Genomic DNA, 25,678 nt, shown 5'->3' with positions numbered 1-25,678 from the left:
TGGGCAAAAGACTTAAAGAGAAACTTCTCTGAAGAGGAAAGAAGCATGGCCAATAGACACATGAAGAAATGCTCAAACTCCCTACCCATAAGAGAAATGCAAATCAAAACAACATTGAGATACCACCTCACACCAGTTAGAATGCCTATAATCAAGAACTCTAATAACAACAGATGCTGGAGGGGATGTGGACAGAAGAGAACCTTACTGCATTGTTGGTGGGAGTGTAAACTTGTTCAACCACTTTGGAAAGTAGTATGGAGGTTCCTCAAAAGACTTCACATAGAACTCTCCTATGACCCAGCAATCCCACTTCTGAGCATTTACCCAAATGTTTACAAACAAGACCACACTAAATCTACCAGCACGACTATGTTTATTGCAGCACTATTTACTATAGCTAAGATATGGAACCAACCCAGATGCCCCTCAGTAGATGAATGCATCAAGAAAACGTGGTATATATACACAATGGAATTCTATGCCTCCATCAGAAAGAATGACATTGCCCCATTTGTTAGGAAATGGAAAGACTTGGAAAAAATTATATTAAGTGAAGTAAGCCAGGCCCAAAGAAACATAGGTCCCATGGTTTCCCTTATTTGCAATATCTAGTATATGTCTGTGTCAAGCAGAATAGGTCAGATAAGGTGATGTTAGGGAAATGAACACTAAGATATGTACTCAAATGTTTTTTTTTTCTTTCTTGAAATTGTTTCTAACACATGTATAATATTATTTCTTTGTTGCTTTTACGTCCCTCTCCCACAGTATAACCCCTGCTTTCACTGTATTTGATGTCGGTATAATTTGTGGAGGGGAACAGGAAAAATTAATCGTTTAAATAGGGATACAGGTGGACCCATTGCAGCAATGAGATGTACAAGTCGTTATGTCAAAAATGAACTTTACAACATTGGTGCAGGGGGAGAGCGGGGGAGGAGCAGGGAGGATTGGTTGGGGTGGGTGAGAGGGAGCATGGGAAGGGATGGGAAGTGGAAACAAAGGAGGAGGCTACAATGCTTGATATGAAATGTACTCATTATCTTGCCCATGTAATTGTATCCCCTATGTACACTATTTTCACAATTAAAAAATGGAAAATAAATGAATAAAACAAAAATACAATAAATAACCAATACAAACAGGACATGGACTGAAAATCTATATGTAAGTAGAAATCTTACCTTTACAATGTATATAACTAGAATGTTTCCAGGGCTGGAACTTTAATTCATGCCTAGGGACCAGGCCTTACTTTCTTGTCTTCAAGCATGGTGAGCTTCCCCTTCGTCCACAGTGCTTCAGAGTTACCCAGGCCTTAAATTCAAAATCAAAGGTAGGAGAAACAGCGTGAATTGCAAGCCAGGGAGCTAAGTTTTTTCTGCTTTTTTGCTTTTTTTGCCAAGCATGGTCTTGAACTCAGGTCATGGCAACCGTGCCTCAGCTTTCATCACCATAGGCTGGGGTGCAGCCGCTGGAAACACAAGCTATCCTGGGATCCTAGAACTTCAGGCCTTGTGCAATGGGGGAATTGCACAGAAAAAAAGTGGCAGGATGGCATTTTTACATTTTCTTCCTTTGCAGTATGGCCATCTGGGTCTGAGTGATCTGGCTCCAAAGCATACTTCACCTCGCATTGCTGAAGGCTTACAGGCTACTGAGGAAGCCATAATCCCGAACAATGATTAGCCAAGCACCAGTGGCTCTCACCAGTCCTCCTTGATACTTACAAGGCTGTGATAGGAGGATCATGGTCAAAGTTATCCTAGGCAGGAAAGTCCTTGAGACACCTGTCCAACCTCAATGCCAACAAAGCCAGAAGTAGAGCTGTGTGGCTCCACTGGTAGAGGTCTAATCTTGAGCAAGAACACCTCATGGACTGTGACCAGATCCTGAGTTCAAGGTCCAGGACTGGCAACAAACAGACATACACACAATCTGTGCAGCCATCTGGCTAAAGCAGGTCTCCCTCTTGTCCCCAACTGGATTGCACAGACTTTCCTGGTAAAGGAGCTGCTGTCATGTTGACTAGGCCAATTTGGTCTGCATCCCAGGATTCCAGGCACACATCCATTTTTTCATCGTTCTTTTTCACCAATGGGATCCAAGAATAGTGGACACGCCCATATTACATGCTTCCCCGTAGCACCTGGAATCCCTCTGTTGGGTGACACCACTACCAGCAGTTGAGGAATGTAGAGGTGGCTGAGTGGTGAGCAAGAGACTCCAGGTGACTGAGGTAGAGTAGGAAACGATGTCCTAGTCGGTGAGTGGGAGAATAGAAGATTTTCTAGAGCCTAGGAATGTGGGCAGCCCAACTTTCCCGTCCCAGCGCTCAGATGTCTGAAACAATAAGAATCAATGAGAGAACTGTGGGCAAAAAGCTGCCACAAGATCACCAGCAGTATCCTCCCGACAGACCTGAAACATTCAAGAAAACAAAAAACACGAAAAAGGGAGGGATCCCCAAGACAAACACCACTGGGGAGTGAGATTGAATGGAGAGTCCAGCGAAAGGTGATGCCAACCATGGGCCTACCCTGCCTTTGGAGTCAGTCACAGCCACCAGGGTCCAGAGTGTCAAGGGTCCCAATCCCACCAAGGATCCACAGAGTTGCTACCTATATGTGGTGCCCACCCTGGACCACAGAAAAGAAGAAACCAGGCACTCTGTGCCAAGATCCAACCACTGAAGTAGGGAGACAGACCCGCAGGGTCAATGGGAGTAAGAGAGGGAGAAGATAGAGCAGATACATGCAACACCAAAAATGGAGGTAGAAATCCAAAAGGCACCCATACAGTGGTTGGTTTTAGCAGAAAGCGATTTACAATGTGCACTGGCCCAAGTGCAGCAGGCCACTGATGACAGAGAAAGGGATCACGAAGCTCTCACCAGCTGTGTGCAAGCTACGGAGTGGCATGTGGCAGAGCTGGAGATAAAGGCTTCTGTGGTCACTGCTGCAAAGGAGGAGACCAAAATGATCTTCAAACACCTGAATGATGTGACCCTTCAGCTTGAGGAAAATACCAGAAACTTTGATGACCTGGAGCAAGTGAACACAAGTTGCTGGAGAAGGTGGAAGTGCCGCAGATACAGAGGAGCCACATGAAAAAGAGAATATGCAAGTTCCAACAAGCGCTGGAGTGCATTATGTACTGAAGATGGAGTTGAAAAATCTCGAGGAACAACTTCACATCCAGGTCCAGGAAAACTAGTCTCCGTCTTCAGAACGTGGAGCAGCAGGAGTAACTGCAGAGACTGGAGGAGAAAGCCTAGGATCAGCAGGAGATCCCTGAGACCCCATGATGTGCATGTGTGTGGGATGGACAACCAGAGGACAAGCTGGCCCTGCTGTGGGGCACTCTCCACAGGGTGAGCAGTGAGAAGGAGGAGCTTGTCAGCATCCTGGACTCAGAGCAGCAGATGAAGAAACATCTGCAGGAACAGTAGGACTGCTCAGAGAAGAAGATAGAGAAATGGATAGTGGTGGCTGAGAGAGTGAGCCAAGCAGCTCAGGAGCAGCAGGAGCAGTCCCTGGGTCAGTGCAGGAGTTAAGAGCCTCCGGTGAATGGCACATTGTCTCCAAAGAGTGACTGTGCTCTGAGAAGGAGCCCCTGCAGCAGCACTTAGAGAGGCAGACCCAGCTGCTGGAGCAACTGAAGCGAGTGCAGGACTCACCAAACTGGAGGGACCAGGTGATGTCTCCGAAGTGGCAGGACACTATCAAGTGCCTGGAAGCCACCAGATCACAGGAGGAGTGCCTGCAGGCCCAGCTGACCTTCTTGGCTTTCCCTAGGGAAGGGGAAGGCATGAGCCCTGGAGAAGCAAAACGTAAGAAGGCGAATCCCACCCACCCCTTGTGACCATCAGAGATGATGGAGATGTCCCCCAGACCAAGAGTGACATGGCTCTGAGAGTGCTCTTGGAGGATGAGATCCACAGGGAGAAACTCCTACCACAAGAATGGCGGGCCAGCTGCAGGCACCCCCTGGCCAACCCAGCAGCTCAGTGCCAGACTGAGCTGGAGCCACAGGCCCTCAACCCCATGAGCTGCCTGGGGATGGGAAGCAGGACACGGGCATCTGAGAAGAAAATCTGCTTCATCCATAACCTTCCTGATGAGGTGAACTTCCAGAGTCCAGCAGGTGAGCTCCACCATTGATGCAGCCAACTGTCGGCACTCATCCAAACTATCAAGGAGTCCCTCATGGTGTGTAAAGAGCAGATGTTGTTCCTGAATGAGCTGTGTTGGGAGAAAGCCCAGTGCATGCACTGGCTGTCTCAGGAGAAGATCGAGAAGAGGAGAGTGTTGCGGAGCTGCTGTCACTCATCGCCAGGGAAGGCACCGACAGCAGTTTCCAGATGCCAACACAGGCTGAGCCTCCCACCCCTCTCACCAACACTGCTTCAGAAGCAACTTGAAGACAGCATGGAAACTGCTAGGGAGAGGTCAGGGTTCCCGACCCCATAGTGGACTCCCCCAAGGAGCAGGTCCTGCCCCAGTTGCCTCACATCCAGATCTGCCCACAGCTCCCAGGCTCAGGGGAGGAGTGCTTTCTCACTTTCTCCTGTAGACTGATGCGGATGATGACTCTCTATGTGACATACTGACTCTCATAAGCCTTGGCAGCCACCAGAAGTAGGTGACCAAGTGGCTTTCTCTCAGGCCTCCATCTGCCGGGCAACGGGAAGATGAAACTGAGGGTAGGGTATGGTAGAGGCTGAAGGGCGTTGGCCCAAACTCAAGGGACATCTAATGGCCCATTGGTGGCCCATTCGTGGCTTCAGGCATGCTAGGCGAATACTCTACCACTGAGCCACATTCTCAGCTAGGATGATTTTTCCCCCTCCCAAACCCATATGGCCATTCCTCAGATAAATAGGAAGTAGGGGCTAGGATGAATATGAAGCACAAATCTGGTTCCCCCCCAAATATTTCCCGCCCCCTCTTCCCACACCCTGAGTTGAAGTTTCTCTTTTACCATTGAGTGAGAGGGGAGTCCCAAGAGAGTACCAACAACAGTGGCCCCCTGAGTCCCACATCTTTCCCCACACAAGTGGTCCTCCAGATTCTGTTCTTACCTGACTTGATGTAAAGTCTAAACTGTGTCCCTACCACTGCAAGGCTCAGGATGAAATAAAAGTCAGCTCTGGCTTCAGCCCACACCCAAGGTGGAAGATCCTAGTCCCAGACCTACTTCCACCTCTGACTGTCCCTAGTTAGGCCAGACCCACCATTCACCACTATGATGGTGGTGGTGACCTCATGGATGGATTCCAGGAAGAAGTTCTATGGTAAAGAGCAGAAGCAGCAGGGTGAGCAGAAGAGAAGGGTGTGGGGTGATTGCACTGGGATCTTCCTTGGAGCCCTCTCGTCCAGCCAGACCCAGGCTGACCCAAAGCCCAGACAAGGCCAGGGGGTGAGACAAGATGGAGGAGCACAGGACTAAAGGAGGTACTGCTTTGTCTTAGAGGACTTGATTAATTCCAATTATAATTAATTCCAATTATATTTGGCCCATGCCAATCCCAAAGACAACATGCAATGCCTGTCGGTGTTGTTGTTGGCCATGAGCACTGTCCATGAGCTCTTTTTCTCAAGGCTGGCACTCTACCACTTGAGCCATAATGCCACTTTTGTTTTCTGACATTTCATGGAGGCTAAGAGTCTCACACACTTTCCTGCCCAGACTGGCTTGGCACCGTGATCCTCCAGATCTCTGCTTCCTGAGTAGCTAGGATGACAGGCATGAGCCACCAGTGCCCAGTATGTGATGCCTCTTGAAGGCATTTTGGCGAGGCTGTAAAGGAGCCCCAAAGGGCCTGGATAGACCATGACCCAATCAAGGAGCTGGGATGGGGGAAGGTTGACCTTCTAGCCATTCTATTCCCCCAAAATTGAAGATGCCAGGTGATGTTGTATGCACCAAACACCTGGGCCAGCAGCCACCAGGCTTAGTGGGGGGAAAAGTAGAGAATACCCAAAGAGTGCAGTGTAGAAATCTCTGATTTTGCATTCATGTGTTGTGTGTGTGTGTGTGTGTGTGTGTGTGTGTGTGTGTGTGTGTGTGTGTGTTTGTGAACTCAGGACCTAGGCTCTATCTCTGAGTTTTCTTGCTCAAAATAGTGCTGTGCCACTTGAGCCACAGCCCCACTTACTTTTCGATGGTTAATTGTAGGTAAGAGTCTCAAGGACTTTCCTGTCCAGGGTGGCTTTGAATCATGATCGGGGCCCCAGGGAAGCAAGAGTAAACACAAGTCACAAGTACAATCCCTATTGTGGGCCACTCCTGCCCCCTGGTGGACACACGTAGAACATGCGGTCTCATGCCATTATCCTCTAGAGTTCAGTTTGGGGAAGTGACCAGAGCCAAGCTGACTTTTTGCTCACCCTGATTGCTGATGCCAGAGCAGGTCTGTTCCACCCTAGGCCAAGAGAGCTCCAGGAGGCCAAGCTTTCCAGGGACACAGGGAAGGGAGAGGTCAGCTCCAGGCTGAGCTAAGAGCCTTTGACCATGGATACCCCAACTTGTCCTTACTTATCACCATAAGACCTGTCAAAGAATAACCCCAAAAAACAAAATTGGATCTGTGCCTCCAAGTGTAGAGCTCTAGCATTGAACCAAAGAGCTCAGGGACATGGCCCCCAAGCTTTGAGTTCAAGACCCCCAGCTGACTTCCCCCATAAAACACTGCTTGTCTAAATGTGAACTAGTAGGATTTGTGAAGTGTTTCTGAAGAATGGCGATACTGAAGAAAGCACCCTAATTCTAATGACAGCTGAACTTGTGACATACAGCTATGTGCTGAGTCCTTCACAGGGCGTTATTTACTGGGTCCTTCCCTCATGGGAGTTATATGTTGAGTCCTCAAAAAGATGCTGTTTACTGAGTCATCCCAAAGGGTGATATGTGCTGAGTCCTTGAAAAGTGTGGGCCATCCTGCTTTTTTTTAAAGGGAGGTTTGTGCTGAGTCCATTACACAAAGTATTGTATGCTGAGTCCTTCAAAAGTTGTGGTGTGCTAATGCATCCTAAAGGGTCCTGCTATGTGTGAGCCATTGAGAAGAGAGGGATGAGGTGTATTTTGAGTGCTGTGTGCCAAGTCCTTTCCATAGGATGCTCTGTACTGTCCTTCAAATGGTGCTGTGTGCTGAGAGCTTCCACAGTGTGGTATGTGCTGAGTCCTTCAAAAATGTTCTGTGTGCTGAATTTATCTAAGGAAGCTGTGCACTGTGTGTTTTACACAGCGTGCTTCAACACAGATTGTGATGAGTCCCTGGTAAAGAGTGCTATGTGCTGAGTGTTTCAAAGCGTGCCATTCACTGAGTCCTTTACATTGTGGGCTATAGACTCCCTCCTTCAAAGGGTGCTGGGTAGAATACGCAGCATCCTACATGCTGAGTCCTTCAAAGGGAACTGTGTGCTGAGTTATTTACACAGGGTGCTTTGTGCTGATGTTGAAAGTGTGCTGTGTGCTGAGTCATCCCAAAGGTTGCTATGTTCTGAGTCCTTGAGAGGTGGTTATCCCCAACACTCACACACACACAAACACAAACACACATACACACACGAGTGTCACCATGCACCTGCTTGGTGTGTGGAGTGGAGGGGGATGGAGGAGAGTCTCCTCCACTGGTGGGGCTGAGGGGAGATTCGATTCCCTGGTCCGGTACTGGAGGGTGCGGGGTAGAGCTAAGCTGAGGTAAGGCTGCAATTGCCATGGTCTAGAAGCCTCAGGGCCTATTCAGGGCTGCAATTGTGGCCAGCGGTGTGGGCGGGGCCCAGGGGAGGAGGGGGCGGGGCCCAGGAGCACACTTTGGTGGCAGCAATGGCCAGGGGCCCAAGGGGGCAGGGTTGTGTGTGCAGCACGGACAGGGTGGCCCAGGAGAGGAGTGTGGGGCCGAGCGAGAGCTGGGAGAAGAGCGAGCACAAGCGCTAGCACCCGTGGAAACGGCTTCAGTGGCTGGCGGCTGCTCCGCTCATAGTATGGGTCCTGGCCGGAAGTGCAGAGCATGTGGAGCCTGCATGGCAGACACATAGAAACATGCAGCCCCCCGGAGGCGCCCAGCCATGGTGGCCCTGAGTCTGAGGTCCCGGTTCGGGGAGTATGGCAGAGTCAGTGGCCGCTGAGGCAGCTGCGGCCACAGGTTAGGAGGCCGCTGAGGCTGCGGTGGTGGCTGAGGAGGAGCAGAGGCTGTGCGCAGCTCCACCATGGGCCCGCGCTGAGTTTCAAACATGGCACTGCTGGCTTGGACCCGCGGAGCCTCTAGTAGTCACCTGGAGGAGCCGTTGCGCCCCTGACCCTCGGTCCTCAGACTCCCGGCACCACCCGGAGTCGCAGCCTACAGCTTCTCCCAGCAGCATACGTGACTGGACAACCTGCACTCCTGCACCCCCACAACACCCCACTGTAAACCCCGTCCCCCACTCTACCCTTCTTCCCCACCCTCGCGGACCTGGACCCTTGCTTCTTGCCTCCCCTTCTCTTCCTGCCAGCCCCTCCCCCGTGCCCCACCGTCTGTCTTGGCTCTGCCAAAAATGCACCCCTGGGGTGGGGGATGGAGGTGGGTGTCCACCCGGGGATCCCACCCTCATCCCTAGTGGCCAGTGTTCCAGGAAAAGGGGAGCTGCAGGGATGGGGAGGTGGGGCATCACAGAGACCCTGGCCTGGAGCAGTGGGAGCCACACAGCTGTGCATCTGCCCATTCTTCTCCCTGGTGGGAACGTGGTGGCTGTAGTCAGAGGTGGGGAGCTGGACCTCCACACCTGCCTTCTCGGTCCCTTTTGCTGGGCAGGGGGAGGTTGGATGCAGAAGATAGACCCTGTTGTTGTGTGAGCCCTGTCTTCTGTGCTCAGTCACCCTTTACCCTGAGGACATTACCAGAAGAGCCCACTAAAGAGGTGAGGGCACTGGGGTCTGATAGAAGGTGGGTATTTGGGAGAAACACACACCCCCTCTGACACACATACAACCGGCCTGTACCCCCAACCCCAGCTGTCAACAGTTCTGACTGGGTGATCACATTTCCCAGTTCTGCCAGCTTCTGCTAGTGCTACCAGTCCATCTGGTCTCCTTGTCCTACCCAAGAATATGCCAAGTTGCCCAGAAGTATGTAGGAGGGAAGCAGGGAGTCCAACAATGTATATAGCCTTTAGGACCCCATCAAAGTCCCCAACAACGCCCCCACCCCAGGTCAGACACCTTTCTCGAGGCACCTGCTTTGTTTTCTGTCCAAGCTCTGAGAAGCCACGCGTCTCGGAACTCCTTCACACAGCGTCCTGGCCTAGGGTTTTGGAGAATGGGGAGTCAAGGCTGGTTGTTCCCAAGGGGAAGGATCTGGCCCTGGAGAAAGGGAGAGTCAGGGTGGTTCTGCATTATTAGAGCATTGTTCCCTTTGGTTGAGATCCCCTGGTTCTGACAAGGGAACCCCTGTACTCCAGCTAGTACATTGCCCAGGTGAGAAACCAACAAACTCAGGAGAGACACTGCTCTGAATCTGTGTGTGTGTGTGTGTGTGTGTGTGTGAGAGAGAGAGAGAGAGAGAGAGAGAGAGAGAGAGAGAGAGAGAGAGAGAGAGAGAGAGAGAGAGAGAGAGAGGAGAGAGAGAGAGAGAATCTTTCTCATTGTACAGTCACCATGTCTAAAAAGAGCAAAAGCATTTTATTTGTGTGTATGTGTGTATTTGTTATTCTTTTTCAATTAATGCCCAGTATGAGCCCAGCCATAATTTTTGTTTTCTCTTTCGCCGTTTCATGGCTCCTTCAGAGAAGGTTTCAGTAGATGTTCCTTTCCACCTCTTTCTTCCCCTTTCCTGTAGCCCACAGTAACTGCTGGACCTGCGTGGGTCTCCCTTAGGAGGCCTGTGTGAACCGCCGACCAGAGTGGACACCTGCCCTTCTGTCTTTAGCCAGAAGGCTCATGAGGCTACTGTGACCACAGCCGCGCTCTTCCAGCCAGACAGTCTGCTCTCATGTATATAGTTAGAGCTAATTCAAGGTTGGGAATGAGTCTGCCAAACATAAATAGGGAACGAGATGGGAGGTAGTAGGGCAGGGGCTGTGAATCTAGGAGGGTCTGGGAAGTGACAAACAGTGTGACATAGCAGACGGTTCACCACGACTGGGGATGAGAGGGGAATCTTACCCATGGTATTGACGGTGTAAGTGGGCATCTGGGCAGGGGGCTCTGGGCCCCCAATGGTGGCATGGATTCCCTCTAGGGGAAGTGCACTGGAGGGCAGTCCTCCCTGGAGTCCCGCAGACTCCAATCTGTGTCCCTCCTGGGCTGTTTCCAGCGGGGCAATGGTAGGCAAGTGTGTTCCCCCTGCTGGAGCCTACTTGGGATCAGGACATGGCTGTTAGCTAGGGCTCTCTGAATACCATTTTCTCTAATCTGCTGTAGGATGTCTGGAAGGAAAAGGAGACCACTGACTTTGGAACCCTTTAAGTTTGATTGGGACAAGTTGAAATGCCAGCTTTTCTAGTTTTTTTTCCTTGAAGCTGGCAATTTCTACTAATGCTTGGGATACTGGGTCAAATGAGATGGACCATTTCAGCCACCAAACAATGACATTCAAGCAGCACAAGCAGAGTTCCCGAGCAAATGGTCTCCTGCTATGAATGTCGTGCCTTGACTGCCTTTCTTCAGCAGCTGCCGATTCTCCTCTGGCTCTCTCTAGGGTGATCACTACAGTTGAGAATGTTGTGGGTAGCAGAGATTGTGACCTTGCCATCTGAATCCTGATCGCTGTGAGCAGAGACAATTCCCAGGACCTGTACTGGACTCTGGGAGATTCAGAGACCGAGGAGGCCTCAGGGATCCTTTTCTGCACCATGAAAATTGGGGTCCGGATATGGTGGACCATCCTGTCTGGCCCTAGGTAGTGCAGAGGAGACCCCTTGAACCAAGCTTTCGCCTCATGACAACCTTGTTCACAGCTGAGTGTGGAATTGAGTGCCATACAGCTGGTCAGTGGCTGGACAGAGATCTTGGAGAAGATAGGCATCCCAGAGGCCCCAGAATACAGTGAGTACCTCATGGCTCACGTCCTTGGAACCAAAAGAGTTAGGTGCGGTGGCACCAGGAGGGTGGGAAGAGGGAGGAGGGAGAACTGTGGGAGGGCTACATCAGGCTTTACCCCCACCCAGGATGCTTACCTGAGTTGGATGGGACTTTTCTGTAGTATTGTCATAGACAGATGCTCATCTATTTATCTAACAAAACATTACAGTGTGTGCCAGTTCCTGGGGGGGAGAGAGTGGGGGTCATACACGATGAAAGGTTCCAGTCCTGGTTCCACATCACATGAAGAAATCTTGGTTTGAGCTGGATGCTGATGCCTCACACCTGTCATCCTAGCTACTTAGGAGGCTGAGATAGGAGGATTGAGGCTTAAGAGCCAGGCAGAAAAACCTGTAAGACTCTTATCTCCAACTGACTACTAAAAAGAAAATGCCAGAAGTGGATGAGTAGCTCAAGGTGTAGACTGTTGGCCTTGAGTACAAAGGCTCAGGCACAGCACCCAGGCTCTGAGTTCATGCCCAGGATTGACACAAAGAAAGGAAAGAGAAAGAGAGGAGGGAAGGATGGAGGGAGAAAAGGAGGAAAGAAAGGAAGAAGCGAGCATGGAAGCCTTGGTTTGGAGTCCCTGGATCAAGGGAGCCAACCTTTCACAATCTCTTTGGGGACAGTTTCAGAGCCTAAAGCTAGTGCATAGGACCAAGTCACTGACCCATTCATGACATGAGCAACTTCAGAACATCCAAATCTGAGTGGTCCCTGACTACAGAGGGAAACAATCTCGGGTAGACCCTAGGGATCAGGGTGTTTATTTTCTGGTCAGATAAGAAGAAACAGTCCAAGGGCTAGGGAGGTATGCGGTGAGGGAGTGGCAAGATGGGGGTGGCAAGGGATAAGCAGGAAGATGAAGAAGGAGGACAATCTCAGATCCAGTGTGTCAGGCCATTGGAACCATGATCTCAACTGACAACCTAGACCATCAGTGATAGAATCTTCAACCCAGCCACATGGCTATTAAAAGTCCTGGCACTCTGGGTTCACCATTGACAACTTGGCTGTCATCCACTGCAGAATGCCTGTGCAGTACATCCTTGGGGACTGGCACTTTTGCTGGCTCAATCTGAAGATGACACCCCCAGTGTTCATTCCTCGACCAGAGACAGAGGTAAGAGTGCCACTGGAACAGGACACCCAGGGAATGAGGGTGAGAGTCAGAGGAATGTTGCTCTGAGACTTCCACTAGGGGACTCTAGGGCCCCATGACTGCCATCCTCAGAGGTAGAGGTGGGTCTCTTTGCTGACTCAGCGTTTAGTCTAGATGGCAGATGAGGGAGGTGCCGACTGAAGGTCCAGGCTATTGGGAAAACAGGAGGCACTGGGCTGGGAGCAGGGTTGTTTCTTTGAGGATACTCACAACCCAGTATCATTCCTGAAATGGATCAGCCCTTTTCTCCTCCCTGAGAGCGAGGGTCCTAGAGCCCTCCACTCTGCATCCCTTGGCTGAGAATTTCATTCCCATATCCTTTGTTTGGATAACTATATCTCACCTGACTTGCCAGTGTCAAGGCAGGACAGTGAGAGATCTTGAGTCCTTGATGAGGTCACGGAATCCTCAGTATGAGATTTTACTTGAATGTCCTGACTTGGTGCATGGTCCGTCTCATCTCAGCCTGCCATGATCTAAGACATAGAATCTAGAGACTCAGAGCAGGATGGGGTCTATTCTGTGAGTCTGTAGTATTATGTGTGAGCTTTGAGCTCCCGTGTGCTCACCTGCTTCCTTTTCTTGGGTGGGCCTATGCTAGAAAAAGCTTAAAACTAGGGCCTGGGTACCATCCCTTGTTTCATGCTCAAAGCTAGCACTCTACCATTTGAGCCACAACTCCACTTGCAAGGTTTTTGGGTGTTTAATTGGAGATAAGAGTTCTGAATGACTTTGCTGTCAAGGGTGGCATCCAACTGCAGTCCTCAGATCTCAGTCTCCTGAAGGGATAGGATGACAGGCATAGAAAAGCACCTTTGACCGAGTGCCAGTGGCTCATGGCTGTCATCCTAAGTACTCAGGAGCTGAATCTTAGGATCATGGGTGAAAGCCAGCTTGGGCAGGAAAGACCCTCAGACTCTTCTCTCCAATAAAGCACCAGAAAACCAGAAGTGGTGCTGTGGCTCAAGTAGTAGAGTGCTGGACTTGAGCTGAAGAGCTCAGGGATAGCACCCAGGTCCAGAGTTCAAGCCACACAACCAACAAAAAGAAAGAAAGTAAAACATCTTTGCCTGCAAAGGCAGTGGAGGTGTGTTTGTGTGTATGTGTGTGGTGGGGGGGGTGGTGATGATGGTGGTAGACATTTAGTTCCCTGCTCAGTCATCATTTTAGATGGATTGTCCCAAACTCTTAATTCATGGCATGCGATTCTTGACCACAGTTGAAGCTCTGGGTTGGGTGTCGACCATCGGACCTCAGGCTCCTCATGGGACAGTTGTGAGGACATAAGGGACTAATACAGAGGGACCTCTGGAGCATGGCCAGGCACAGAAGGAGCAGGTGTCAGATACAGTTCTCAACAATTCTCTGAGTTTATGATAGGAAGTTGCCTGGAAAGGGCTCAGATGGAGTCTGCTATTAATCATGCAACAGGTATGGGATTGTGAAACAAAATGTTGCTGTCTTTCATCATTACCCTATCCCCATGAGGAAGTGATCCTTCACTCTATTAATTTTTCCAGCTGGGGAAAATGAGTCATGGAGAAGCCAGGTGACATACTCATGACCTCCAGCTGACAGGAATCTTGGCCTGATTTCTCTGCCATGCTTCCTAGGATAGTGGGTGTTATTCAGTCCACTTCTTGTGGTGGGAAGTTCACTTCTTGCCATTTGTGGGGATTGATTTTTGAGCCTGGATGCTGTCTATGAGCTCCTCAGAACAAGGCTAGTACTCTACCCCCTGAGCCACAGCATCACTTCTCGCTTTCTGTTGGTTCTTTGAGGATAAGTGTCTCACAGACATTCCTCCCGAGCCAGCTATGACCCAGGATCTTCACATCTCAGCCTCCTGTGTAGGTAGGATTATAGGTCTGAGCCACTGGCACCTGGCTTAAGTGTAATTCTGGACCTCTGTCTCTCTCTCTCTCTCCCTCTGTCTCTCTCTCTCCCCCTATCCCTCTCCCTCTCTCTCTCTTTTTCTCTCTCTCAGGAATTGGTTGAATGAGTGCTGGAGGAGGTGGCCCATCATTCCCATGTGGCTGGAATTCAAGGTGGCCCTCTCATTCTGGAGGTGGGCTGTGGGTCAGGAGCTGTTTTCCTCAGCCTGTTGAACCACCCCTCGACGTAAGCCCCTCTGTGCCCTGGCTAGACCGTGACAGTTATTCATTGTCCATCCCATGTGTCCTTCCCCACATTCCTCTGCTACACCGTTGAAGGAAAGTGGATGAGAAGGTGTCCCCTTGTCCCCATACCCAGCACAATTCCGGACCTCTGATCTATACCCCCACCTATCTGACAAGACCCTGGCTAAAAGTCAATTAAAACACTCCATTTGTACTACCCTTTGCTGGGGAGTGCCGTTTCGGTTAGGGGGGCGGGGTTCAGAGGAAAGACCCCAGACCTGACACCCCCTGGGGCAACATTTTTCTTGTGACAGAGCCACATCATTGCTGTGGATAAGGATGAAGCCTCCATCAGACTAACCCAGAACAATGCTCAAAGATAGGTAGGCTCTTGAAGTATCAAACTCACTATTGTCTGCTTCCTACTCCCAACAAGGAGGTGTAGTATGGGTGGCCTGGCCCTGGGTCTAAGGGATTATAAATGGATGGTGGAGGTCAGGAACTCATGGCTCACACCCATCATCCTGGATCTTTGGGAGGGTGAGGTCTGATGGTTGTGACTCAGACCAGCCCGGGCAGGAAAGTCCAAGAGATTCTTATCTCCCATAAAGCACCTTCCTCCCCAAACCCACACACAAAAAAGCCAGATGTGGTGCTATGGCTCAATTGGTAGAGCCGCAGCCTTGAACAAAAGAAGCTAAGGCATAACACCCAGGCCCTGAATCCAAGCCCTAGCACTAACACAACAATGAAATAAATGAATAGTGTACATCTTTTATCTGACTATCAAGAAAGATGTATTCAGATTTCTCACTGGTACATGTAGCCAAATGTAAGGGGCTCCCTTTCATGTTCCCCTAACCCTCTCCTTCTCACCTTTATCTGTCCAGGCTTTATCGTTGCAGGACAGAATTCGGATCATCCCCCTGGATGTGACCTTAGGTACGTCCCTCATCCAACTCCCTTGGGGTCAGGATCCTGGATGCACTCCCTGCTGGGAGGAGGAGGCATCACAGAGATGAGGGTAGGTATCCCCAACACTCACACACATACACACACACAAACACGCCTAAGCCAACTCAGACTAGCCTTTCCAAAGACACTTTATCTCCTTAGATTAACTGACCTAGGAGAGGAATTTGATCCCCTGTAACTGATTATTTTAACTTGGGCTTGCTAGTTCACAGGACATAAATGAAAGCAAACAAAAACCAAAAAGCCTTTGGTGCCCATTACCTCAGTCTCAGGGCCAAGCCTGACATCCTGGTGACTTGGGAGGCAGAGATCTGAGGATCAAAGATCAAAGCCAGACATAGGCTGGAAAGCCAGAGAGATTCTTCTCTCCATGGAACCACCAAAAAGCCAGAAGTGGAGCTGTGGCTCAAGTGGTAGAGCACCAGCCCTGAGCAATAAAACTCAGAGAAACAGCTCCCAGATCCTCAGTTCAAGCCCACACAAAGAAATGGCCCTGTCATGTTTCCCACAGATTGCCCAGGCCTTGAGCCCCCTCTCACGGAGTGTGATACAACACCTGCCCCTGGGTGGTATATCAAGGCCTTGAGAAATCCGGTGGTGGAATCCAGGCCTTCCTCTTCGTGCATTCTCAACCCACACTGGCTGGAAGGCAGAGCCTGACAAGGATGGCAGCCTGCACAGCGGAGAGGCTCCAGCTTTTCCAAGGTGATCAGAAAGGGCTTCTTGGAGACAGCACTTGAAAAGGGGTCTTGCTTAACAACGAGTTTCTGAAGGAAGCACAGAGAACAAAGGTGCTACAGATGATGGGCAACATAGCAGAACGTGTTCATTTCTAGCCAGGGCTGCTGGTGTGAGACTGTCCCAAGACAGGCCTGAGGGGTCACAGAAGAATATCTATCCAGGGCTGTGATTGCATCCTAGAGGTAGAGGGCTCGCCTAGCATACAGGAAAGCATGGGTTCGATTCCTAGGTCCTGCATACAAAGAAAAGGCTGGAAGTGGCACGGTGGCTCAGGTGAAAGAGCACTCCCCTGGAGACACAGAAAGTCAGGGACAGTGCCGGACCATGAGGTCAGGCCCCAGGGCTGTCACCATAAAACAGTTCTCCCAGGGACCTTTGTGACAGGTAGATGGCTATGCCCTGAAGCTCTTAGTAGATCCATCCGTGCTTTGTGTCTCCTTTGACAGAGGGGATCTGGACACTCCTTCTGCCCTGGACACCCCTGGGCCTGGTTATCAGCAACCCTCCCAACATATTCGATGGGGACATGGAGCAGCTGGCCCCAGAAGTCCTCAGGTATCGGTTGGATGGGGCATGGGGACATAGGGTAAGCCCCAGAACTCCTAGTGGGTCTGATCCACCCTGGAAGACCAGGCAATCTGGAGGAGGCAGATGGGAGTTTAGAGGGTGTTAGTGATGTGGAGGGGGCCCTTTAATCCCCATGGCCCCACCCAGATTCCCAGCCTCCCTTGGCTGTCCCTGAAGGAGGTAGAGGTGTGTCTAGGTTGTAGAGAAGGACTAGGTGGAAATTCTGAAGACTAGACACCTTAAGCCATGAGCCGGTGGCTCACACCTGTCATTCCACGCCTGTCATCCTGGCCACTCAGGAGGCTGAGATCCAGAGGATCTCATTTCCCAGCCAGGCAGGAAAGTCCCTCCAGAGCCTCAACTCCAATCTCCAACCAGAAGTGGCACTGTGGCTCAAGTGGTAGAGCACTGGCCTTGAGGAAAATTAGACATCAGGGACAGTACCCAAGCCCTGAGTTCAAGCCCCTCAACCAAAAAAAAAAAAAACCTAAAAAAACAAACAAGAAAGAAAGACACCCCTTCCTTGCTTGCAAGAGATAGTGAAGTAATAGGGTTTCTGTGGTTGTGAGACTAGATGCTGACCTCACAGTACAGATATTTCTAATAGTCCCCAGGTTTACTCCTGTGTGAAGCCAAAGCAGGGTGAGTGGTGCCTTACCAAGAACTCCAGAGGTTATGGCTATGGCATGCAGGGAGTAGGTGAATGGGAGCTGGGGCGGAATGGTAATGTCAATTCTATGCTCTCCATCCAAGGAAGAATGGTTTTGGATGCTGGTGACCAAGTCTGAAGTGTAGGGTTACATTTGGTTTGTGTCTTGATGAGTTGGGTTTTCCCTTGGTATAAGAAGGTTGCTGCAGGGGCTGGGAAGGTGGCTCAGTGGTAGAGCACTTGCCTTCCATGGTCGAGGCCCTGGGTTCGATTCCTCAGCACCACATAAGCAAAAAGAAAAAAGCCTGAAATGGCACTGTGGCTCAAGTGGTAGAGTGCTAGCCTTGAGCTGAAGAGCTGAGGGACAGAGCCCAGGCCCAGAGTTCAGGCCCCACAACAGGACCCAAAATAAAAAAAAAAAAAGAAGTTGCCTGCAGAGGAGGCTACAATGCTTGATAAGAAATGTACTCCTTTTATGGCTAGGGAGGTTGAGCATTTCTTCATGTGTCTATTGGCCACACTTCTTTCCTCTTTAGAGAAGTTTCTCTTTAAGTCTTTAGCCCACTTATTTATTGGGCAGTGGTTTCTTTGAGGATTTGTTGTTGGGGGATCTAATTTTTTGAGTTCAAAGTATATTTTAGATATGAGACCCTTGTCCACTGTATGGCTAGTGAAGACCTTCTCCCAATCCATAGGCTTTCTATTGATCTTGCTAGCTATGTCCTTTGCCATGCAGAAGCTCTGCAACTTCATGCAATCCCATTTCTCCAACCTTTCTTTGATTTGTTGTGTTTCCGGGTCTCTATTAAGAACATTTTGTCCTGCGCCAAGGACACCTAGGGTTTCTCCTATTCCATCCTCTAATGTTTTCAGAGTGTCTGCTTTGACTCCGAGGTCTTTGATCCATTTGGTGTTGATTCTGGTGCAGGGTGATATATAAGGATCTAGCTTTAGTTTTCTACATGTTGTTAACCAATTTTGCCAGCACCATTTACTGAAGAGGCTGTCTTTCTTCCATTCTATTTTTTTAGCTCCCTTATCAAAGATTAGATGGCTATAGTTCTTTAGGTTCATTTCTGGGTTTTCAATTCAATTCCATTGGTCCCGAGGTCTGCTCTTGTGCCAGTACCAAGCTGTTTTGATTACTATGTCTTTATGTAGAGTTTCAAATTTGGTATTGATATTCCTCCAGCAGCGTTCTTTCCATTGAGGAGCATTTTTGCTATTCTGGGTCTTTTATTGTTCCATATGAATTTTTGGATTGCCTCTTCTATTTCCTTGAAGAATGAGGTTGGAATTTTGATAGGTATCAAATTGAACTTGTAGATAGCCTTGGGAAGTATTGCAATTTTCACAATGTTAATCTTTCCAATCCAAGAGCATGGGAGTTTTTGCCATTTTTGGCTTAAGGTGTCTAGTCCTTCAGACACCTTAAGCCATGAGCCGGTGGCTCACACCTGTCATCTCACACACGTCATCCTGGCCACTCAGGAGGCTGACATCCCGAGGATCTGATTTCCCAGCCAGGCAGGAAAGTCCCACCAGAGCCTCATCTGCAATGTCTAACTGGAAGTGGCACTGTGGCTCAAATGGTAGAGCACCAGCCTTGAGGAAATTTAGACATCAGGGACATTACCCAAGTCCTGAGTTCAAGCCGCTCAACCAAAAAAAAAAAAAACAAAAAACCAAAAACCCAAACAAGAAAGAAAGATACCCCTTCCTTGCTTGCAAGAAATGGTGAAGTAGTAGAGTTGCAAATCAAAACAACATTAAGATACTACCTCACCCCAGTTAGAATGGCAAAAATCAAGAACTCTAATAACAACAGATGCTGGAGGGGATGTGGACAGAAGGGAACCTTACTCCATTGTTGGTGGGAGTGTAAACTTGTTCAACCACTTTGGAAAGTAATATGGAGGTTCCTCGAAAGACTCTACATAGATCTCCCCAATGACCCAGCAATCCCACTTTTGGACATTTACCCAAATGTTTACAAACAAGACCACACTAAATCTACCAGCACGACTATGTTTATTGCAGCACTATTTACTATAGCTAAGATATGGAACCAACCCAGATGCCCCTCAGTAGATGAATGCATCAAGAAAACGTGGTATATATACACAATGGAATTCTATGCCTCCATCAGAAAGAATGACATTGCCCCATTTGTTAGGAAATGGAAAGACTTGGAAAAAATTATATTAAGTGAAGTAAGCCAAGCCAAAAGAAACTTAGGTCCCATGGTTTCCCTTATTTGCAATATTTAGTATATATATGAGTCAAGCAGAAAAGGTTAGATAAGGTGATGTTAGGACAATGAACCCTAAGGTTTATATTTAAATGCTCTTTTTTCTTTCAAGCATTTGTTTCTAATGCATTTATAAGATTATTTCTTTGTTGCTTTGTATGTTCCTCTCCCTCATTACAACCTCTGCTTTCACTCTATTTAATTATGGTATAATTTGTAGAGGGAAAGGGGAAAAACAAGTAGTTTAAATAAGGATACAGGCTGACCCTTGCATCAATGAGAAGTACAAATTGTCATATCGAAAACGAACTTTACAACTTTGGTGGGGAGGGAGGGTTGGTTGGGGGACAGGGGGAAGCTGGGAAGGGATGGGAGGGGGAAAAAAGGAGGAGGCTACAATGCTTGATAAGATATGTACTCCTTATCTTGCCCATGTCATTGTAACCCCTCTGTACAGTATTTTCACAATAAAAAAAAGAAAGAAAGAAAAGAGCTGAAGAAAAAAAAAAGTTGGGTGCAGTCGGGCGCTGTCAGTGGCTCCCAACTGTCATCCTAGATATTCAGGAGGATGATACCTAAGGATCACGGTTCAAAGCCAGCTAGGGCAGGAAAGTCTCCAATGAACCACCAGAAAATTGGATGTGGTGCTGTGGCTCCAGTGGTAGAGCACACAACTTCATCTGAAGAGCTAAGGGCCTGCTGGCAGACCTAAAGTTCAAACCCCATAACCTACAACCAAACAAAAGGTAGCTGAATTTTCTGCATAACTGTTTAGAGTAGAAATGCCATGATGTGTTGTGAACCATTCCAGACATGTGAGAGGCTCTGAGTTTTGTCTACAGTTGGTCTGATGATGGTATTGCCATCAGGGTGGAATATTCAGGGACTGCTGAGGGTTTGGGCTACCAGTGTGTGTCTGTGTGTTTGTGTGTCTTTTGTCTGTGTGTGTCTGTGTCTGTGTGTTTGGATGTAGAAGACCTGGGCCTTGAACTCAGGGTCTAGGTGAAGTTCCTATGCTACTGTGCTCAAAGCTAGTGCTCTAACACTTGAGCTGCAGCTCCATTTCTGTCTATTTGGTGGTTCATAGGAGATAGGAGCCTCACAGAAATTTCTGGGCTGGCTGGCTTTGACCTCAGCCTCCTGAGTAGCTAGGATGACAGGTTTCAGACAACAGTGCCATATTTGTGTGTGTGTGTGTGTGTGTGTGTGTGTGTGTGTGTGTGTGTGTGTGTGTATGTGTGTGTGTGTTTTCCTCATCTTTCTCTGTCCCCTTCCTGGGTGCCTGTCTGCCTCTTTCTCACCTCGGATGGAGCCCCTCTCCACACCGACCTTGCCTTTAGCCTCCTATCAGGGTCTACAATGAGTCCTAAATTACCAGAGCCCTGAGTTCAAGCTTTTCTTTGGGGCCCAAGTCCAGCTATCCAAATCTTTGGCCGCCTGCAGGGGATTCTGGGTCAGCCGGGTCAGCTGCAATAAAGTCTTGCCTGTCTCTGGGTGGGGAACTCAGACATGGGATGTCCTGCCCTTTTCCTCAGCTAGACCTCTGGCTGTATGTCCCTTTCAGCAGGCTGGCAGTGAGTGGGGGAGGGGATTGCCAGTGGCTCTGGCCAACTGCAGCTTGATAGCGGACTGAAGGCTGCCCAAGCAAAGAGGATTCCGGACTACATTGGAGGTGATGCCAAGGTGGCTTAGAAGTGTCTGTTTGTGTCTAAGAACTGTCAACATACTTTATCGCAGGCAAGTCTATCTGCCAGCCCCAGCTGGGCCTCTCCAATGCTTCTAGAGAATTCTGGATGCCCAGAATACAGAGGCACAGACTTTAGATTCCAGGACCAGGGAATTGGGGGATGAGAGACTGGCATGGCCAATACTTTAATATTCTGGGGCATTAGCCTTGACATGGGTTTGCCCCCATTTTGTACATTCACTTCTTAACCCAGAGCTGGCCAGAAACAGGCCATTTGGGGTGGTGCTGTAGAAGTGGCAAGAGTGGAAGTGAGATCTAGGATGACCAATATCTGGATTTATGGCCTGAAGGCTGGGGGTAGAGGGGGGAAGGTGTCTTTAAAAAAAAAATCTCTTAGAGCTGGAACTCAGGGCCTAGGCACTGAGCTTCCTTTGCTCAAATCTAACACTCTACCACTTGAACCACAGCTCACCTTTCAACTTTTTTAGTAGTTTAGTGGAGATAAAAGTCTCACAAACTTTTCTGCCTGGGCTGCCTTCAAGCTGCCATCTTAAAAGCTCAGCCTCTTGAGTAGCTAGGATTGCTGGTATGAGCCACTGGCACCTGCTAAGGATGTTACTGTGTGTGTGTGTGTGTGTGTGTGTGTGTGTGTGTGTGTGTGTGTGTGTGTGTGTGTGTGTGTGTGTGTGTGTGTGTGTGTGTTACTAGGGCTTGAATTCAGAGCCGAGATGGTATCCTTTAGCTTGTTTGCTCAAGGTTGGTGCTGTAGCACTTGCACTCTAGTAATTCTGCTTCCCAGCTTTTTGGTGATTCATTGGAGATAAGAATCTGCTCACCCAGGCTAGCTTTGAATCTTGATTGATCCTCGTGTGTCAGCCTGGAGTAGGTAGGATTATAGGCATGAGCCACTGGCATCCAGCTGCAAGGATGTCTCTTTGTACTGTCTTCTGTTCTAACAGCTGTCTACTTGCCCTGGCCTAGATCTCTGATCTCCACATCAACTCCCAGCAGCCCTTGACTGTGTGGAGAACATAAAGCTCAAACCTGTCAATTATCCTATTTCTATGACCTCAGGGGAGGGTATGTTTCCTCTGAAGCCTGGTGGAGTAGGGGGAGGGGAAGGAAGGTTAGCTGTAGATGGGTGCTAGGCTGGGAGAGACGTACACTGTCTTAGCCAAGAAGGAAAGTGTGGTCAGGTGTTAATAGCTCATGCTCTCATATTCCTAGCTCCTCAGGAGACTGAGATTTAAGGATTGGCATTCAGAGGCAGCCCAGCTCACTTTTCTTTTCTTTTTTTTTTCTGGTATCAGTAGGATCTTTTTTTGTGTGTGAAAATACTGTACAGAGGGGTTACAATTACATGGGCAAGATAATGAGTACATTTCTTATCACCAGCTCACTTTTCTAAAGTGTGTGAGACTCTCCTTTCCCAATAACCACCTGAAAGCTGGAAGAAAAGCTCTGGCTCAAGTGGTAGAGTTGCTAGCCTTGAATGAAAAAGTGAGGGACAGAGCCCGGGTCCTGAGTTCAATCCCTAGTACCAAGATGTGCCTATGCACACACACACAAACACACACCAAGGTAGGTGGTAATGATGAGTTGAGCTAGAACTTGGGGCAGTGGAGAGGCACAGTCATAGTAAACTTTTGACACATAAGTTATTTCTCCCCAACTCCTTCTTGGGCTGAGGGCTCTGGGCCATGGCAATAAGTTCCATGGAACCTGCACCTCCATCCATGCATAAGGTACAGGACCCAGGGAAGAACACGATGGATGCTCGTTTATACTCAGTGCATGATTGCAGACCTTCCTCTGCCGCTGCACATTGGTGAGGAAAGCAGGGCTCTGAGCCATGGGACTCCTGGGATAGCCACTGCTACAAGCAGCAGCCAGCCAGCTGTGGATTCCTGAGCCTAAAAGTCTTTCATGGGCCCAACTCAACACCCACTTAAGGTGTGCCTGACAAATTTGCCCCCGTGAGTAGGCATTACCTGCCGTGCCATCTTGCAGCTCTTGCCCCTCCTGGCCCAGAAAACTGGTCTGAAATGTTGATTTACTGCTCAGATCCACACTGCACCCATGATTGATGCCATTCTGATGACCTGGCCCATGACTTCTGTGCCCCAAGGCTAGACCCTTCTCTTATACTTTGGCCCGCTCTGTAGGCAAAGACTCCCAAAGATGCTGCTTTCAAGACTTGTAGGACTACTAGATATTGGGAGACCCTTAGGGGCCCACTGGAAATTACTCTGCCTAGAGCCACAGAGTGAGGTTCAAGCAGGTCAGGTGGGACTTGAACTGTGGGCCTGGGCACTGTCCCTTCAGCTCTTCAGCTTACCACTTGAGCGACAGTACCACTTCCAGTTTTCCTGTGGTTCATTGCAGATCAGAGTCTCCCGGACTTTCCTGCATGGGCTGGATTTGAACAATAATCCTCAGATCTCAACCTCCTGAGAAGCTAGGAGGATAAGCATGAGCCACCAGCACCCAACTGATTTAGACTTTCACCATAGTGGACTAGGAACTCCTGAAAGCTTTTCTTTATTTTTTATGTGCCAGTACTGGGGCTTAAACTTAGGGTCTGGGCTCCGGTCTTTTAATTTTTGCCTCAAGGTTGGCACTCTACCATTTGAGCCACAGCTCCATTTCTGGCTTTTGGTAGTTCATTGGCAAGAAGAGTCTCACTATCTTTCCTCCTCTGAGCTGGCTTTGACCCACAACTTCTGATCTCAGTCTTTTCAGTAGGTAGGATTTACAGGGGTTGAGCCACCACTGACATTGGGCTAGAAGCTTTTCTTAAGCAAGTGTTTTTCCCTGCATTTGCCTTGACTCCTCCATGTAAAGGAGGCCTGACTGTCAGGAGCTGTGAAAAATAGGCTTCCAGCCACAGGAAATGGCTGGGGTCCATGGTGAAAAGCCAAACTCATCTTCTCCCTGGGCCCCATTCTGGGACCTCCACCCTCTTTCCTCCCTGTGGCTCAAGTACAAACCTTGACCCAGACATGAATGTCCTGCTGGACTTGTCTGAAGCCACAGAACCTTCATTCCACCCACACCACCTATTCTACACTACACCTCAGGAAACTTTGTGCAATGTTGTACCATCTGCCTGAGGCTCTCTATCTTGTTCCACATCTTAGAACTCCTGTGGAATTTTGGCACTGGTTATATCACCTCCAGGAGCAAGTCTTTCCTTCCTTTCTCCCTCTTTTTTTTTTTTTAATATTGAGTTGCTAGAGATGGAACTTAGGCAGGCTGACTGACAAATGTTCTAGCATGCTGTGTGTGTGTGTGTGTGTGTGTGTGTGTGTGTGTGTGTGTGTGTGTGTGTGTCGGTGTGTGTTGGTGCGTGTCGGTGTGTGTGTGTTTGTGCCAGTCCTGGGGTTTGAATTCATGGCCTGGATGCTATCCCTGAGGTTTTGTGCTCAAGGCTAGCACTCTATTACTTGAACCACAGCTCTACTTCTGACTTTTTGCGTGTTTATTTGGAGAAAAGTGTCTCATATAGACTTTCCTGCTTGCAATTGTGATCTTCAGATCTCAGCCTCCTGAGTAGCTAAGATTACAGGTGTGAGCCACCACCAACTGTCCTCTACCCTATCTCTTACCTCTAACCTTGGCCCTCCTATGAGTACCAGAAGAATATGTCTCATCAGGCTCACTTTTTTGCCAGTCTTGGGGCTTGAACTCAGAGTCTGGGCATGTTCCTGAGTTTCTTTTGGTCAAGGCTAGCACTCTTATCACTTAAGCCACAGTGCCACTTTTGGCTTTTTCTGTTTCTGTGATCCTGAGGAATCAAACCCAGGCCTTTCTGTGTGCTAGGTAAGTACTCTACCACTAAGCCACATTCGCAGCTCAAGGCTCACTTCTGACAGGAACTATGAGGGCGGGATTTATTGGCTTACCCATTTTGGTGCAGAAATCGCTGGCTATTTCATATCTTTGCCAAGATTTAGGACCAGTCTGTGACTGGGCAATGAGGAATGGTGAATGAGGGATAGCCACCAGACCCCAGAGGAGTAGGCTCACATATCCTACAGAGGGATAGAGAATATGGAGTCAGAACCTGTTGCAACTCCTACAGCCTAGGAACTGTGGTTTCCTGGAGGCAGTGGCTGGCTGCTAGGTGTCCCGATGGGACATCTCAGTCAGAACATAAGGCACCTTGTGCACAGCCCAGGCAAAGCCGGTGGTGCTTCAGTTATTAAAGTAGAGAAGAATGCTTTGTTCAAGCTGCTGGCTCAGACTTAGGACTCTCTGAGGCCTTGCCCAAGTTGGGAGGATGGACATGGGTAACCTGCTGAATGCCCATCATCCATACATCATCCATCCATACACAGAGACATGGAGTTATTGCCTCCCTTTTTTTGGGGGGGGTGAGGCAGGTTCAGGGTTGTACTATGAGCCTAGGACTGTCCCTGAGCTCCTTTTGCTCAAGGATAGCACTCTGCCCTTGAGC

The 25,678-nt window shown here is 49.1% G+C and overlaps 1 pseudogene; it reads left to right on the top strand.

The window, feature by feature from the left end:
• The first annotated feature begins 12,097 nt into the window (after positions 1-12,097).
• On the top strand, positions 12,098-17,427 carry LOC138834519 (MTRF1L release factor glutamine methyltransferase-like; annotated as a pseudogene).
• The last annotated feature ends 8,251 nt before the right edge of the window (positions 17,428-25,678 follow it).

The sequence above is a fragment of the Dipodomys merriami genome, unplaced genomic scaffold (assembly GCF_024711535.1).
Source record: "Dipodomys merriami isolate MVZ:Mamm:240054 unplaced genomic scaffold, mDipMer1.0.p SCAF_218, whole genome shotgun sequence".
Taxonomy (NCBI): Eukaryota; Metazoa; Chordata; class Mammalia; order Rodentia; family Heteromyidae; genus Dipodomys; species Dipodomys merriami.
The sequence above is the reverse complement of the archived record's forward strand: the minus strand, read 5'-3'. Positions and strand labels throughout refer to the sequence as shown.